The sequence below is a fragment of the Electrona antarctica genome, assembly GCF_951216825.1.
Source record: "Electrona antarctica genome assembly, chromosome: 6".
Classification (NCBI taxonomy): domain Eukaryota; kingdom Metazoa; phylum Chordata; class Actinopteri; order Myctophiformes; family Myctophidae; genus Electrona; species Electrona antarctica.
The window spans coordinates 17,498,165-17,516,385 of NC_136811.1; the positions used below are offsets into that span (position 1 = coordinate 17,498,165).

The 18,221-nt window shown below is 46.6% G+C and overlaps 1 protein-coding gene across 4 annotated transcripts in view; it reads right to left on the reverse strand.

Annotated features, from left to right (window-relative positions):
• hivep3b (HIVEP zinc finger 3b) overlaps positions 1-12,117 on the reverse strand; it is a 78,272-nt gene extending 66,155 nt beyond the window's left edge. For 3 of the 4 annotated variants that reach the window (XM_079504009.1, XM_079504010.1, XM_079504007.1), the window contains exon 1: positions 11,678-12,117. The gene's annotated coding sequence lies outside the window, so the exon portion shown is untranslated. Of the gene's footprint in view, positions 1-168; positions 286-1,501; positions 1,626-11,677 lie in introns of those variants that run through there. The other variant, XM_079504008.1, reaches the window with a different exon arrangement.
• Between the last annotated feature and the right edge of the window lie 6,104 nt (positions 12,118-18,221).

Consider the following 18,221-nt stretch of genomic DNA (forward strand, 5'->3'; position numbering starts at 1 on the left):
AAATAGGGATTTTAGAGAGACCTACAGTACCAGTGAAACATAATGCTTTGCCTCCAAGGCCAATCGATGAAACATCTTGGCATGCGTCTGTGTATGTGATCTGTGAAGGCAGCGCGCCACCTCTCTAGTACAGTAGTAAACACCTGGCCCAGCACTTCATTCACTAACCTGTACTGTATGTGCAGAGACACGACATGAGCTGTTCTCTCTGTGATCAGTTGAGTACGGGCCTCTCCCTGGTATAACACTATGCCTCACCGAGGCCAAACCCTGCCACACACATACCTGTGGTGGGGAACACACAGTAGCAGTGCTAAAACAATTACACAATAGTGGCTAATAATATGCACACAAAATACATACACACACCTGGCTCTCAACATTGACAAAACAAAAGAGCTGATCTTCGACCTCCCAGACACCACTCTCCCATCCAGATGGGGTCACAGAGTTCAGAGTTCAGGGGTGCACATCACTGAGGATCTCACCTGGCCAGTACAGGCATTGCACAACAATGCCTCTGAGGAGACTTAAGAAAGCTGGCATGGGCCCAATGTCCTAAAAGCTTTATACAGAGGCATCACAGAGAGCATCCTGACTGGCTGCTTCACTGCCTGGTATGGCAGCTGCACCGACCTCAACCGCAAAGCAATGCAGAGGGTTGTGCGGACAGCCGAACGCATCAGCGGATGTGATCTCCCCCCCATCGAAGCCCTGTATGACGAACGTGTATTGTGTCAGCAAAGCTCGTGGAATTATGAAGGACCCAAGCCATCTCAACCGCAGGTTGTTTGAGATGCTGCCGCATGGAAAACGCTTTCGCAGTCTCAAAGCCACTGGAAACAGACTGCAAAAAAGCTTCTTCCCCAGAATCAGATACATGAACGAACTGATAAGAACCAAAGCGAAACCGGGCAAAGGAAAATGCTAGCGAGTCCTTGACAGGAAACGTTGGAGAACCAATGGTGCAGGGGAGCTGTATGTGTCAAAGGCTCGTTCTAGGCTAGTTCAGTTTGTGGTGTCCCAGGTCAGCTAACCTGAGTGACCTGGGCATAGGAAGATATGTAGTACTAGTACTACTACTACTACTACTACGAGGACTACAGGTATTTTCAGACAGGCAGCGCGTGACACAGACATTGTCGCCTGGCTCAACGACAGGTCTGCTCATGAGGGGCGCGCCACGCGACTCGCACTGCGTAAAAAAAAAAATGAACTCAACACAATCCAGCATGTGCACGAAACGAGAACGCGTGAGACAATTTCACGAGACCGCGGCCCCGTAATTATGCTTGCATAATTGCTCGCCCCTCAACTTTTCTGCATGTCCAAAATAAACGCTCGCCTCTCATTGAAAATGAATTACTAGGCGCGTCAGTCGCTGCCCGTCTGAATAGACCTTACTACTACTACTACTACTACTACTACTACTACTACTACTAAGCTCCAAATTCAGCAAGATGAAGTTCAGTGCCAAATGACCTCCGCTTTGAGAACACACCCCTGACATAACAGCTGGCCAGCAAGCGGTGCAGCAGCAGGTAATGATTAACCGTTATGACGACCCAGTCTTAGAGCCATGCAGTAGTAGGTAACCTGGTGAAATCTCGCCGTTGTCCCCTCTCTTCCTTCCTGCAGGGCTGTGTGCGTAGCATTACGTAACACAACTCCAGGTGCATCCAGAGACCACTCGCCAGCCAAAGGCAAAGGAAATTCTATCTGCCATCGTAGGAGAGAGAGAACAAACACACCGGCCCGGGACAGGGGTTGGGCCGAGGCCAAGGCGTGCACACACGCGCACACACACACACACACACGCACACGCACACACACACACGCACACGCACGCACACACACACACACACGCACGCACACACACACGCACACACGCACACGCGCACGGCTCCAACACACTAACCCAGATGATACGAGCAGCATTCCCCATACACGACGCCACAGCCCCAAAACTAACAGCAACGAGTCCTCACAAAAGGCCTTTTCAGTCTGCAGAATTATGAGCAGCGTTGAATAAAGAGTAGGCAAAACCATCCTGTATTCCCCAGCTCTCTCCAGGGTTGTCACCATTATGACATTTTACTTGACGATTGTTATACGAAATAATTGCGATTGACAGTTTTAGGATTTGTAAACAAATTAACAATGTAGACAATTGTAGACAATGAACAATACCAATAATCAAAAGAAATAATGTATTATGGCCAAAGTACGCCATATTTAATATTTTACACTCTATTTACGTTATTTCCACTATTTTTGGAGAATGTTTAAAAATGTTTTCAATTATTATGAAGATTATGCAAAATAAATAATTGCGATTATCTAAAATAATTGCGATTTTGTAATGTATGTGATTGTATGTAATCATTGTGACAGGCCTATCTTTTCTGCACGCACGCACGCACGCACGCACGCACGCACGCACGCACGCACGCACGCACGCACGCACGCACGCACGGTGATGATGGGTGGACACGTTCAAGAGATAAATAACACAAAATCTAGTGCAATGATTGCCAGAAAGTTAAGTACAGGCTAGAACATGTGGGTGGTGGAGGAAATGCATCCCCCGAGTTAGAGACAAGCCACAATACATCTTTAATTAACAAGTAACTTTGTGTGGAGAATAGACACTGGGACGGTGTGAAAATGATGTGTGTGTGTGTGTGTGTGTGTGTGTGTGTGTGTGTGTGTGTGTGTGTGTGTGTGTGAGTGTGTGTGTGTGAGTGTGTGAGAGAGAGAGAGAGAGGTACAAAGACAGAAAAAAGCGAGGGAGAAAAGGAATGCAAAACCAGATTGGAAAGCACAAGTGAGAGAGATATTATCTACAGTAGCAGTGAAACATAATACTTTGCCTCCAAGGCCAATCGATGAAACATCTTGGCATGCGTCTGTGTATGTGATCTGTGAAGGCAGCGCGCCACCTCTAGTACAGTAGTAAACACCTGGCCCAGCACTTCATTCACTAACCTGTACTGTATGTGCAGAGACACGGCATGAGCTGTTCTCTCTGCGATCAGTTGACTGTGGGCCTCTCCCTGGTATTAACACTATGCCTCACCGAGGCCAAACCCTGCCACACACATACCTGTGGTGGGGAACACACAGTAGCAGTGCTGGAACTATTGCACAACAGTGGCCAACATGCAAAAAAATCCCCACCTGTACTTAAACAGACAAACGGAAAGAAAAATAAACCAATATATCGGTCAGCCATTGGACAACAATGGCTATTTTTTTTAACAGAACAACCAGAAAAAGACGCTTGGGGTAATTCTTTTTTTTAAATTGTTCCATTTGGGTAATATATTTTTGGGTTGTTGTTGTTGCTATGTACAGTGTGTATATATATATATACACATATATATATTATATATTACCTTAATGACCTCCTAGTCTAGCTTTGAGAGCACACCCTGACAAAACAGCCGGCTAGCAAGCAGTGCAGCAGCAGGTAACGATTAACTGTTATGACCACATGTAGGCTTGTCGTTTAGAGCCAGTAACCTGGTGAAACCTGGCTGTTGTCCCCTCTCCTAGTTCCTGCTGGGTGTGTATAGCGCCAGCCGAGGCAAAGGAAACTCTATCTGCCACTGCCACGATAAGAGTGAGAGAACACTGGCTTGGGATAGGGGTTGGGCCTAGGCCAAGGAAGGCACTGATAGACTACACACACACACACTCACAGGTTTGTATTGCTATACTTGTGAGGACATTGGCATTTTGACAGTAATTTTATAAATGTATTTTTGCCATTTTGAACCATGAGCCTAAAAGCTGAAAGGTATCTACAAGCCCACAATGTGCCATGATGACACATGTGACCGATGAGAGCTTGTAGATCCGCTATTTGTCAGTGCAAGACACCAGCATGCACCTTAGTGTTATTCAGGCATACAGGGCCCTATTTGTGCCAGTGCCCTCTTACCCCTTCTCCCGAAACATCTTTGCCTTTTTTCTTTTTGAAGGGTGCTAAACCCTCCTATATTCAGCTATTCGTGTAGATTTTTGTCTTACACAAACATTAAATTCACATTGACAATGAATGGAGAATTTAGCAAATCTGTATTTTTGTCCTACATTCTATATAGCCTACTTGTGGGGACACACAAGGTCTTCACAAGTAATACAAGTACAGACACACACACACAGACACAGTGCTCCAACACACTGACCCAGATGATACGAGAGTGCAGCGAGCGGCAGCATTCCCCACACACACACACACACACACACACACACACACACACACACACACACACACACACACACACACACACACACACAAGGCCACATGCAGCCGCAAAACTAACCGCAACGTGTCCTCACTAAAGACGTGATTCAGTCCAAAAGTTTGTTACAATGGGAGGCAATGACTGCAATAAAGATTATTAGGCTAGTGGAACATTCAAGAGTATTCCAGACTGGCACTCCTCCTGGTCTCCATTTGGGTGCGTGTGTGTGTGCGTGCGTGTGTGTGTGAGAGAGAGAGTGTGTCAGGCCGTGTTCCTGGCTCGCTCTGCTCTCCCAGAGCTACAGTGCTTCCATTATTCCCGGGTGTTTCGGAGAACAGGATTAATGGCCGGTGTCAGGAACATGAAAAGGTTGTGTCCGTCAGCCACCAGGGATTACACGGGGCGTGAGTGTGTGTGTGTGTGCGCGTGTGTGTGTGTGTGTGTTTGCATGCATGCATGCGTGCGTGTGCGTGCCTGTACTCAATGACCAACTGGCAGGACAAAGCAAGGGCAATTGATAATGGCAAGTGACAACACTTTTAAACACAAAGACAAACACAACTGCCTTCCTTCCCGCAGGAATAATAGAATGAGGCAAAACAAGAGTCACGCAGGAGGCAGGTGAACAGGGCCGATGACGCCCATCAGGAGGAGGCAGGTGAACAGGGCCGATGACGCCCATCAGGAGGCAGGTGAACAGAGCCGATGACGCCCATCAGCAGGAGGCAGGTGAACAGGGCCGATGACGCCCATCAGGAGGAGGCAGGTGAACAGGGCCGATGACGCCCATCAGGAGGCAGGTGAACAGCGCCGATGACGCCCATCAGCAGGAGGCAGGTGAACAGGGCCGATGACGCCCATCAGGAGGCAGGTGAACAGGGCCGATGACGCCCATCAGGAGGCAGGTGAACAGGGCCGATGACGCCCATCAGGAGGCAGGTGAACAGGGCCGATGACGCCCATCAGGAGGCAGGTGAACAGGGCCGATGACGCCCATCAGGAGGCAGGTGAACAGGGCCGATGACGCCCATCAGCAGGAGGCAGGTGAACAGGGCCGATGACGCCCATCAGGAGGCAGGTGAACAGAGCCGATGACGCCCATCAGCAGGAGGCAGGTGAACAGGGCCGATGACGCCCATCAGGAGGCAGGTGAACAGGGCCGATGACGCCCATCAGGAGGCAGGTGAACAGAGCCGATGACGCCCATCAGCAGGAGGCAGGTGAACAGGGCCGATGACGCCCATCAGGAGGCAGGTGAACAGGGCCGATGACGCCCATCAGCAGGAGGCAGGTGAACAGAGCCGATGACGCCCATCAGCAGGAGGCAGGTGAACAGGGCCGATGACGCCCATCAGCAGTCCCTGGAGGAGGCAGGTGAACAGGGCCGATGACGCCCATCAGCAGTCCCTGGAGGAGCGCTGGTGGTGCTGCAACTAGGGATGCTCTGATCAGGGTTTTTGGGACCGATCCCGATCACTGATTGTTTTTCCTCATGATCGGCCGATACCGATACCGTAAGGGGCAAATTTGAATATTTCCAAAATTACTATATGTTTAAAAAAAAACACGTCCTATTATATGTCAAACCCCACATCCACGTTCCTGTGTGTGGGGAGGACGGGGAGAATGTTTAGGCCTGTCACAAAGATGCAAAATGATATTATACTATATATATCTGATTGACATTATACCACTTGAATGGTGTAAAAGATCGGATTCTCCAGATTGGTAAATTGCCGATCACCGATCGGTGGCCGATTATCGGAGCATCTCTAGCAGCAACCAACCTACATGGAACCCTACATAATATCCATGGGTTCCATGTGCTGCCTTTTATTACTGTGTAGCAACTTCACCCCAACAGCAGCTTATAGCCTAAACCAGGGGCTCCCAAATGTTTCCATGCCCATGTTCCACAAATAGCAACAGTGGAACTATTGGGGTCACTCCTATGTTCCCGGGGTTCTACAATAATGTTCCCCGACGCTTACCAATGTGCGTGTGCGTGTGTGTGTGTGTATATGTGTGTACGCGTGCGTGCGTGTGTTAGGGATGGGACAACAATCGTTATTGTTTTCATTATAGATTTTAAGTTATCGTGAAATTGTTCTAATACACTAGGATGAATTAGCTATTACTGAACTGCAAACTCAGAAAAACGGATCTGTAAAGAGTGCATTTGATACGCATTTAGTAACTACTATTAATAAGAATGCTTCTGGTTTGGGAACGGCACCAAATCGGCACCTTTTGATTGCGGTTTGTGAACAATAATGAGACCCAGTTACAACAGTTTGATGATGTTCCAATAGCCTATACACTATACAGTACATAACTAGCCGTTTCATTCTCTTTATTTTCTCTCTGCGCAAAGAAGGCTAATAATGACATTCTAAAAGTCCAGTTAAATGTAGAATGTGTCATTTGGTATTCATTCAGTGAGATGTTCTAAGTTCTAAGAATAATACATACATTTTCACAGCAGAAAGGGGGGTGGTGTGGGGTAAGGGACCTGGATATTAGAAAAGGGGGCACAGTTGGTTGAGAAACACTGTAGTCTACCGGTATCTCAGTCTGTCTGACAGACAGACAGACAGACAGCTGAATACTGTGCAGCGGGGGGGCAACACACCACCCTGTGCCATTACATGCATTTAAATCTGTGTAGATGTGTGTGTGTGTGTGTGAGTGAAACACTCTCTAGACATGCGAGGTGTTGAGTCCTGTGTTAACAGGCAAGACATGATCCTTGACCCATCTGGACGGTTGCACGTGCCAGGGAGAGTTCCAAGAGACAGAGGATCGCACGCATGCACGCCCGTGCACGCGCGCACACACACACACACACACACACACACACACACACACACACACACACACACACACACACACACACACACACACACACACACACACACACACACACACACACACACACACACACACACACACACACACACACACACACACCTGTCTGATAGTAGTTCATGTCCTGTGGTTGCCAATATTGGGACCAACAGGTTAGGTCTAATTTTATCTCTCACACATTCTCTCAAACAAATTCACTGCATAAATTGATGGCTGCCTGTGTGGACTCTTTATATCAAGCAAGTTCGTATATGGAACTGACAATGAAACTGCTGACTGGCGAACATAAAGCAGGAAAGAAAAACAGATAATCGCACATGTTCACTTTCGACTTTATATCCTCCTGGCAGCTATTCCTAACAAGCCCATATCTGCCAAGTTACAATGATATAAAAAGATCAAAGCGGGAGCGAACTGGCAGCTCTCATCCATATCATCCACATATGGGTGTAACCATAAATGGCAGCAATCCACTGCAGCCTACAACATTATTTTTTTTATATGATGATCCAATAGATTATGTTGTCATACAATCCTGAAAATTCACAAAAGAGAGAATGTCCCTCTGAGTCCCTGTTGGTCTCTCCAGCCATCGCCATGTGTGGTGTTGATCCACACTGGATGGAGTGGCGTGCCGGTCAGTCTCGATTCCATAAAGTTGTGAGCATATAGATTGACTATTTTCGGTGCACGATAGTGCACCATCGCATGACAGGGCGACCACTTTGTGGAAGCTAATGGTGATCCGAATAAAGGGCATAAAGCGCAATACATACTCCTTCTCGACGGCCGAAGTTTTCTTCGGAAAAGTGAGGTGATGGAACTACAAATTGACGTCGTTCCGAGCATTGGGAAAGGCGTTCTCAGAAGCTTTCCACGTAAACCTGTGCACCTCCAGATGTGCTGAAACTTCGTAAAGCCTTTCTGAGCTGGACGATTTACTGACATCGGAAGGAGTATGTATTGGCCTTTAAGAACTAAATTGGGTCTGGGCTGAGTCTTCTACCCAAAGCAGCACTCAATGCAGTTATGACAAGGCATAGCAGTACTCTGTGTACAGCAAGCTGTAATTTCTCTTGCAGTCTGTTAAATTTAAACTCTGCTTTTTGCAGCTTCACTGTATGGTCCCAGACAGTGGCACTAGGGGAAAGGAGACTGCAGAACTCACTGTGGCTTTGTTTGGCTTGTATTTACCCATGAAGACCAGAGGCAGATTCTACAAATGCCTTCTCAATACAGTTTTCTGAAAGGCGTATGTTGCTACATGTACTGTATATTATCGTCCACACCATATGTCCACACTTACTTTTCACGATTAAAAGTATCAAAAAGTAGCAGATCTACAAGCTCAAAACGTGTGCTTGTGGATCTGCTATTTTTGGATGTTCTACTGTTACGGATGTTAGGTTCTTAGCTTGCTTATGATCCTTGATGACAATTTTTCTAAGTATTTGATGTATTACCATATGTTACTCTTACTCTAAGTCGGCTAAATGCCTAAATTGTAAATTTGTGCTTTCGGGTGATGCTCAGACGCTGTAGTATGATCAAGTAGGGCGTTAATTTACAAGACAAAAACCCCACAAGTTGTAATATAGAGATAAGGTTTGTACCCCACAGCAATGAAATGTAGCTAAAATCTAAAATGACACAGATGCTTTCCCGGTTTTAGTGGGTTAAAAAACAACATTGTCTTCCGTTACCTTGGGCTAGTGGCTGAAGGCCGGGGCGCCGGGCCTGTACTGATGTCATATAAGAGCCGGGCCTGGCCTCTTCACCAGACAGCTACGTAAGCGCTCTCTATCGCTCTCTGCAGCTCACTTAATGAGCAGTGATGGTTCTCATAAGCTCGGAGAACATTTTCAGAGCATCACCTCATTTCCAAAAGGGGCATCAGAGTCAGAAAGAGTCGTCAAGATGCTCATTTCCACACACACACACACACACACACACGCACGCACGCACGCACGCACGCACGCACGCACGCACGCACGCACGCACGCGCATGTAAATGGGTGCTGCTGTCTCGTGTCTTCTCTCTCCAGTAAGCTAAAATCTGAAGTTGCCCTGCCAAGTTCCAACGTGCTATCCTGATGTCAGATTTGATTTGCCTGCTTGGCCAGTTCATTTTGCTGTTCAGCTAGCTATCGATCGTGGATGGAAGTGAGACGAGATTGACCTCCAGGTGGACATTACACTGATTAGCAGCCCTGTATAGGCTACTAAAGACCACACTGCGTTATATTTAGCAGCCGAGTGGGTCTGCTTGTAGAGCTTTGTGTTAATGCACACACAGGCACATGTTCAATTACAATTAACTGATAGACTAATCTCTCAAGACACATTCAGAGCTCCGCAGCTGAATCTGTCGGCAACTCCAGTATACAACGTGTAGAGTTTGCTGTTAGTATGAAAACATAGAGGACTGAAGAAGAGTGAACGGGCCGACATCCGGTCTCTCCGCGGGGACGCAGGTTGTGCCCCAGAGGAAAATTCTAAAAAAATAAACTGACATCACACAGTTTGTTGAACGTCATAACAGGTCTCACCTGCTCTATAAAGCAAATATCTATCTATCAATCTATCTACTACAGCAGGGGTCCTCAATAGGCGGACCGCGGTCCACGACCGGACCGCGGACCACGACCGGACCGCGGACCACCTCTCTGTGGACCCTGGACAAATAAAAAAAAAACTTGAAAAAAATAAAAGTGTTCTTTGTGCCTCAACACAATACCTCTCATTTGCTGTGCATTTTTGGAGGGGAATATTTGTGAAACATTCTATTTCCATACTCTGCACCCCAGTATTGGTTGGTTGGGAGGGGATCCGATTTGTATAAGCTTGCCTTGGTGTGACTGTACTAAACAGGCATAGAGCCCCGCTCTCCGCTGGCCGCTGCGTGGCCCGCGCCGCGCTCATGGGACCGGACCTTAGTCTTTTTCAAAAATTATTAGTGGACCTTCAGCATTTCTAGTTGAGGACCCCTGTACTACAGTATCTGTCTCCCTGTCTATGTAGGCCTGTTTGCCTGTCTGTCTGTCTGTCTGTCTGTCTGTCTGTCTGTCTGTCTGCCTGTCTGTCTGTCTTAGTATCAGAAACACATTGTCTCAGTGTATTTCCCTCCATGCCCTTGCCCCACAGTATCTAACAGACCTCCTCAAGGACTACACCCCTGAGCGGAAACCTGAGGTCTTTGGACATGGAGTTCCTCACCATCCGTCACGCAAGAAAGCGGACCCTCGGCGATAGAGCTTTCCATGTGGCAGCCCCTGCCCTCTGGAACTCTCTCCCCTTGGAGATTCGCCAGACTCCTACATTGGACTCTTTCAAGTCTGCACTGAAGAGACATTTTGTTCACTCAGGCTTTTGGCAATTAGTTTTGTTTTTGTTTTTCTGTTTTGTAAAGCGTCCTTGGGTTTCTTGAAAGGCGATATATAAGTTGTTATTATTATTATACAAATGAATAATGGGTGTGGGTGCACATAATTGTCATTGCATTTACATTTCAACAAACCGTTGTGTGTGCCTACAGCTACTAGGGTATAGCCAAGATAAACACAATTAATGTCGGCCAACCCGTGGACGTTTTCCAACATTAATAGAGGACATGACACAGCTAGCACATCAACAGTGCAATCCTCCACCGAGTCAAAGCCAAGAAGCATGATGTCATCTCCTAAAAATCTGGCAGAGTGTAGGTGTAGCCCGTTTGAAACGTGGCCTGGATCGCATATTGCATGAATCTACAACTGTCTTACCTCTCTCTCTCTCTCTCTCTCTCTCAGCACAGGAGACTGTCTGTCTCTTTAAAAAAACGGCTGATTTGGTGTCCTGGAAATCGGGGTGAAATGTAAGTGTACTGATGTCTCTATGTCGCCAGTCTCGCCACTGCCAGTGCAGAGTGCGTGTGTGTGTGTGTGTGTGTGTGTGTGTGTAAACCATATGAGCGCTGCTGGGTTTCATGTAGCTACTGGTATATAGTTTTCAACTGACCGCGGCACGCACGCACATGCACATGATAAACCGTGCAAAGAAATCGCCCAATTTTGACATTTCGTTGGAGTGATTTTTGTGTGTCTGACAGCGCGACACACACACACACACACACACACACACACACACACACACCCGACATCACAAATACATACATCAAAATATATACAAATACATAAAGACGAATTCGTCTCAAATAAATGCACCCTCCGACTTCACATCATAGATCTATCAACACAACATATAAAAGGCCTTAATTTATTACTGTAGCGTAGCCTATATGTTACAGTGTGTCAGTGGCTGCATGGCATTGGCAGCTTAGTATAACTTCACACCATCACCAGCAGCAGTACTGTCTCAACACATCGTCACTGACTGTTGGATTCTCTGACTGACCTCAACTTCACACAGAGACGTTTCCGACAGTCTCAGTCACAGACATGCTGACAGCCAGCTTCACGTACAAGACTAAGGAAAGGCGCTGCACAGAAATGAACAGAAGTGTCCCTTTACATTATACACAACACATTTTTCGCGTTATTAGACAAATACATATTTACCAGCTTTGCTACAGTAAGCCGATCATGCCGATGCAGCCATTTATCCCCGTGTAATAGTAGTAGGTCTAGTAGTAGCAGCAGGCAGGAGAAGTCCGCATTTCCTTCCTTCCTGGGGCTCAGTGGGCTGGAATGTGTCGCGTCGGGCAGAGAGAGTAGAGTAGAGTAGAGTGTGTCTGGCTGCTCCTCCTGCCAGCCAGCCAGCCCTCCTCACGCTGCCTGCTCTGCTCTGGTGGAGCCGAGGAGAGGAGAGGAGAGGAGAGGAGGGGATGTTCTCCGGCCAGGGGGAGGGTGTGGAGCCGAGACGGAGGGTGCTCCCGCTGCGTTGACAGTCCAAGTCAGACACCCGTTCCCGTTCTTTCGGTGGGACGGCGATGCCACTTTAATGCAGCTGATCGCCACAACAACAAAAACAAACACCTCGCACTGGCTGGGCTGCTGCCCCTCCTCCTCCTCCGCTCCTCACCACACACCACCACGAGGAGGAGGAGGTCCGGTGGACCCCGCCTCCCTCCTCCTCCTCCTTTGCCCTTGTTGCGCTCCCGAGCCTTCATTTATGCCCCGCAGTACGAGGTGTTGCTCAACTTGCTCTCGACTGTTCATTTTTGTTTGTTTGTTTATTTGTTTTTGGGGTTTTTTGACAAGCACACGCTCTTATTGCGTGATCAGAATGATTAGCTTGCAGTTCTCCCGCCCGCCTCGGTCAATAACATTACATAACACGACACACCGGCACCGCGTTAACGGAAGATTAGCCTGCGTGCACTCGCAATTAATTTGTGGGCGCCCTGGGGGGTCCTGTCCGACAGTCCGACTCCTCTCAGTCAGAGAGAAAGTCCTTTCCTTGGTCAGAAAGAACAACTGTCTTTTTCACTTTTCACAATTTCCTGCCGCACACAGCACTATTTCACTGGGGCATTAAGTGACAGCTTGATTTACAAGTCGTCCCCGGCGGGGCCAGGAGCGACCAGTACAACCACAGTCTGATACTGTTGTACTGGGAGATGACCAGTACAACCACAGTCTGATACTGTTGTACTGGGAGCTGACCAGTACAACCACAGTCTGATGCTGTTGTAATGGGAGATGACCAGTACAACCACAGTCTGATTCTGTTGTACTGGGAGCTGACCAGTACAACCACAGTCTGATACTGTTGTACTGGGAGCTGACCAGTACAACCACAGTCTGATGCTGTTGTAATGGGAGATGACCAGTAGGCTACAACCACAGTCTGATGCTGTTGTACTGGGAGCTGACCAGTACAACCACAGTCTGATACTGTTGTACTGGGAGCTGACCAGTACAACCACAGTCTGATACTGTTGTACTGGGAGCTGACCAGTACAACCACAGTCTGATGCTGTTGTACTGGGAGCTGACCAGTACAACCACAGTCTGATGCTGTTGTAATGGGAGATGACTAGTACAAACACAGTCACTTGGGTCCTATTTTCGTCCCCTAAACCCCTTATCCCTAAACTTGTTTGCCTTTCTTTTCTTTTTTTTACTATTTTGAAAAACATATTAAAATTGTTCAACTAGCCAATCTATATCAACACACTGTGAGCTTGTAGATCGTCTATTTCAACTATTCAAACATGTTTTTCAAAATAGTAAAAAATGCAAAGAAGTTTAGGGATAAGGAGTTTAGCTCTGACAGAAATAGGGCCCTACTGTTGGCCACTAAACAGCTCCACTGGAGCAGTTACGGGGGTTAAGTACCTTGTTCAAGCTAGGGCACTTCAGTCCGGGGAGTCAAACCGGCAACCTTCCGTCAACAAGGGCACTCCTCTAACCTTAGTATAATAATATATTGTATATTGTATAGTATAGTATTGCATGTCTTTGTGTCTTGATTGATTGAATACACAGGACCACAATGGAAACAAGCCACCAGGGCATTTTTGTATTATCCTTTTGGCATTATTACCTCTATACTTTTTTGCAAAATGTTAAGAAGGTATATAAGTGGTGCAAATTCTATGCATATAGCACCTTCATCCAAAGCACGTTATGTCATTCACTAATTCACACACATTCCAGGCAAGGCACCAACAACCTGCTCATCGAGCAGTTAGGTGTTCAGTATCTTGCTCAAGGACGGGACACTTGAGTATAACTCATGGGGGAAACCAGGGATTGAACCGGGAACCTTCCATTTTCCTCAAACAACCTCTTGAGCCACTGCTGCACCAGCTGCCTCATGCAACATGACCCTTTATGTATTTATTTCTGGTACATTGTCATACCAGTGTCAGTAATGAACATTCCAATCAATAAATGTGATATCATAAGCAAATCAATAAGCAAATCACCACCCGTATTCCCACATAGATATGACAAAACAGAGAACATACTGAAAAGAGCTACCTACCTACCTACCTACCTACCTAAACCCCACTAAAAAGCCACATAAAGACTAATACCTAAACAATAGAATATCTAAAGCCTAATTTGAAATGTATAAAAACAAAGTATCAATGGTCACATGTTTGAGGCATCGTTTTAGTTGCGTTATGTTCCATGTAGCTTAACGATCATAACCAGTGCATTGTCCCGCTGATGTGACAATATTCCTTCTACCCTGCTGCAGGCGCGGTTGGAATGTTCCACGGGCCCTAATTGATTGATTGACAGCCCAGGCCCCCCCATGGGACAGCTTCGGGATTCGGAAAGTTGATTACATTAGTCTCTTCATTTTTCAGATCAAGTGGTAAAGTTAACGTGGGCATGTATCCATCTTTATGATTACTGTTGTTGTCTTTCACCAGAATGCAACTTCACTCTCCTCCAGTGTCGATGGAGCTGTTGTGTTTGTTATGGTTCCATTTCCAATATGCCACCTTTACTCCATATATCTTGCCCTCTCTTCTGAAAGTGTCTGTGGTTCTTTTATGTCTTGTTTTGACTGTTCAAGGAATCAAAAATCTACTTTACCAGGTGACTGCAGAGTGCTAAAACTGTTCACAGCAATACCGGGCAGACCGGAGCAAATACATCTGTTCTCTGTAACGTTACGTTATAAGCAGCCCAGTTTAAACACTCTCTTTCCGTTTACAGTTTACTACGGTAGGAGCGGCCGCCGGGCCCCCTCCCCTCGCGGGCCCCGATGCGACTGCATCTACTGCTTCTACTATATGACCACCTTAAGGACCACTCCCCCCCCCCCAGGGCTTGACCTCAGTAAAGGTAAAGTACAAAGTGGGGCAGGTTAAACCAGTGGTTCTCATTGTCAATGACTCCCAGGGGTCCTGGAGGGGGTTCCAGGGGGGGTCCCTATACTAATAGTTGGGAACCGAATGGAGCCTTACAGAATTGTAATCCTGAGATGGAACCGTCTGTACACTTTCTGGGTTGAAATTAAAAGGTTTGAGGACCCCTGGGTTAAACGCCCCCCCCGCCGGACATCAGACGGTGCTTTGAAAGGCCAGCTGACATCAGAGCTCCGCCAGTGAGCGGCGACGGTGAGTCACGCCACGGCGGGCACACCTGATCTGTACTCACATCCACAATCGCCATGGTGACACAGCCCATGGAGGATGTGGGTGGCGGTGTGTGTGTGTGAGGCCGTGTGTCGTGTGTGTGTGTGGTGTGTGTGTGTGTGTGTGTGTGTGTGTGTGTGTGTGTGTGTGTGTGTGTGTGTGTGTGTGTGTGTGTGTGTGTGTGTGTGTGTGTGTGTGTGTGTGTGTGTGTGTGTGAGAGAGACAGAGAGAGGGGGGGGGGGGTGGCAGAGAGGGAATAGAGAGAGAGCAATGTCATCACATGGATTGGAAGTTGGAACAATTCCATTTCATTCTCTAGCTTCACCCAGTTGGAGTTGGACTGCATCATCATGGAATGGTATTCTGTGCAGCTCTCCAGTAGAGAGGAAACATTTCTGTCCCTGCCTCTCTCTCGCTTTATTTGTCTCAACATACATTATTCTCAATTCAACTCAATTCAAAGGGGCTTTTTTTGGCATGAGAAAACATACGTTTACATTTCAAAAGCAATGCATCTCTTTGTCCATCCGTCCATCTGTCTGTCTCTCATCCAAATGTGCATAGTTATGCATTGCGTGTCACACTCGAGCTGTTGTCCATACATCTGCAAGTGGCAGCAGCAGCACACTCACCCTTTGTTAACCCGAGTTGAGAACAACAGCACCGCAAAGACAACAGAAAGAAAGGGAAGGAAGATGGAAGGAAAGGGGGGGGGGGGGCAGAAGTATAGAAGAAGAGGAGGACTGGGGGGAGAGGAAAACGAAGAGAGAGAGAGAGGGAGAGAGAGAGAGAGAGAGAGAGAGAGAGAGAGAGTGGGGAGAAGTGAGAGACTGTGAGGGAGGAAGGAAAGACACAGCATGTGGTCAGACCAGTGGTGGGCACAAAGTACTTGAGTCAAAGCATACTGGTCAAGTCCTGGCATTGGAGTACTTGCTTTTAAAAATACTTGTGTAAAAGGTATGTGCTTTTAAAAATATTCAACAAAAGCACAAATTAGAAGGCATTCTTTTTCCTTTTTAATACCAATGCATTACTGTATTAACAATTTTGCCATTTTGTAAGATTTTCCAGAAATGTAAAAGAAAAAAAAAATAGTGACAATGGCAAATCTACACAGTCACAATGCAATTGGCGATCTGCTATTTTCACTACCATTATATTTTAAATGGGCCTTAGGTAATTGATAATATCAGGTGGAAACCATTATGTCCAAAACTGTTCGAAACACTGTTTCGAACTTGTAGAAATGCTACTTTTGTGTGACGCTGCTGTATGATCAAATAGGGTGTTAATTTACGAAAAAACACAAAAAGTAAAAAATGTGGAGTTAAGAGTTTTCTTCCTGATAGCGACGATAAGACCAATACTCCAGTAGTGTGAATGTAGCCTACTTGGTTGGTGTCCATCACCACCACTGGGTGGGTGTGAGCTGACTTCAGCTGATCCTCTCCACAATACGACTCTGACAGGCTTATGTAAGCAGGCTGGCCCGCCGCTCACACTCACACTCACACTCACACAGACACAACACAGCAGACGCCGGCTGCATGCTCTGCCTGTTATATAACTGCATTAGCTGCTACTCTGGGCTGCAGGGGACCATGCACAACTGCACACACACACACACGCACACACTATGTGCCATTTTGCATTGCAACACAAATAAACAGAAACATACACACGAAAAACACATCCTATTGGGAGAACTGCATTTCACTGCCCAGTGCGCACGCACGCACGCACGCACGCACGCACGCACGCACGCACGCACGCACGCACACACACACACACACACACACACACACACGTGTGGAGAGGATCAAAGAGAATAGGGAACAGGCTGACAGTCCAGTGGAGGTTGGAGGTTCAGGTGCAATATCATCATCAGGTTGTTGATGATGGGGGGGGGGGGGGGTCACCCCAGAAGTAAACTGGGGGGGTCACCCCAGAAGTAAACTGCAGGGTTTTTGGGGTGTCAGCCCAGCAATCATCATGAGCATACTGTATATCTCCCTCCACTATACCACCTGTCGTCCAAGTCGTCCATCCTGGACAGAACTAATTGGGCCTTAATGTTGGGTAAATGTTTCCAGTACACATACAGTATGCCAGCAGGACACAAACACAATTATCCCTCCCGCATGCAGAGTTTAATTCAATGTGCCTGGGTCCAAGCATAACCAATTTCAACCTGCCATCCCTATGTCATTATACGAGAATTTATTTTATTTGAATACCTAGTGAAAATAGCAAATCTGCAAGCTCACAACATATGTACGTTGCATTGCACGATGCGTTGTAATCTTGTAGATCGACTAGTCTGGCCATGTGACACCATCCGAAATATGGCTTAAATGGTTCAAATGCAATGACAGGCATCGTCATTCTGCAAATAGAGGTGTTCAGGACTCCTATTTGCCACAGTCTATGTCAGGACCGCACTCACCGCACAATGCTTCACTGAAGCTTGAAAAAGCTGCACTAGTCGATATGCATTATATGAAACAGCGGAGCAACATTGCAATATATGAGCATCTATTTCAACAATACATACTAGAAATGTATTATGTATTATGAATATTATGATCATGATGCAATTTAAAAAGATATACAGTAGTGGGTAGGAGATATACAGTCAGTACATTCTAAGTGATTCTAAGATTTTGTCTTTCTCTTTTTATGAGGGAGCCAGTATGTCCAAGACACATTTCTCTAAAGGGACAAATAAAGTTACCTTGAACCTTGATTTTATTTCAACTGTAATTAATTCATGACAAATCCTCAAGATATTAAACACACCATATGGTTGAGCGGAGTCCCTCAGGGCTCTATAGTGTCTTTAGTTTTCTGTTATTCTGATGACAGTTGTGACTGCTTGTTGATCGGCTATTTCCAGCGAAAGCTCTTCCCACACTACGGATGATGGGGTTTAATTGGTTAAAGCAAAGATGGCAGCAGAGTTACACCCGAGAATGTCATTTTAATACATTACAACCTTGAAGCTCTTATTACGGGTATACATTGGACTTTATAGTATAAGAACAGAACCAGTCATCGTCGTT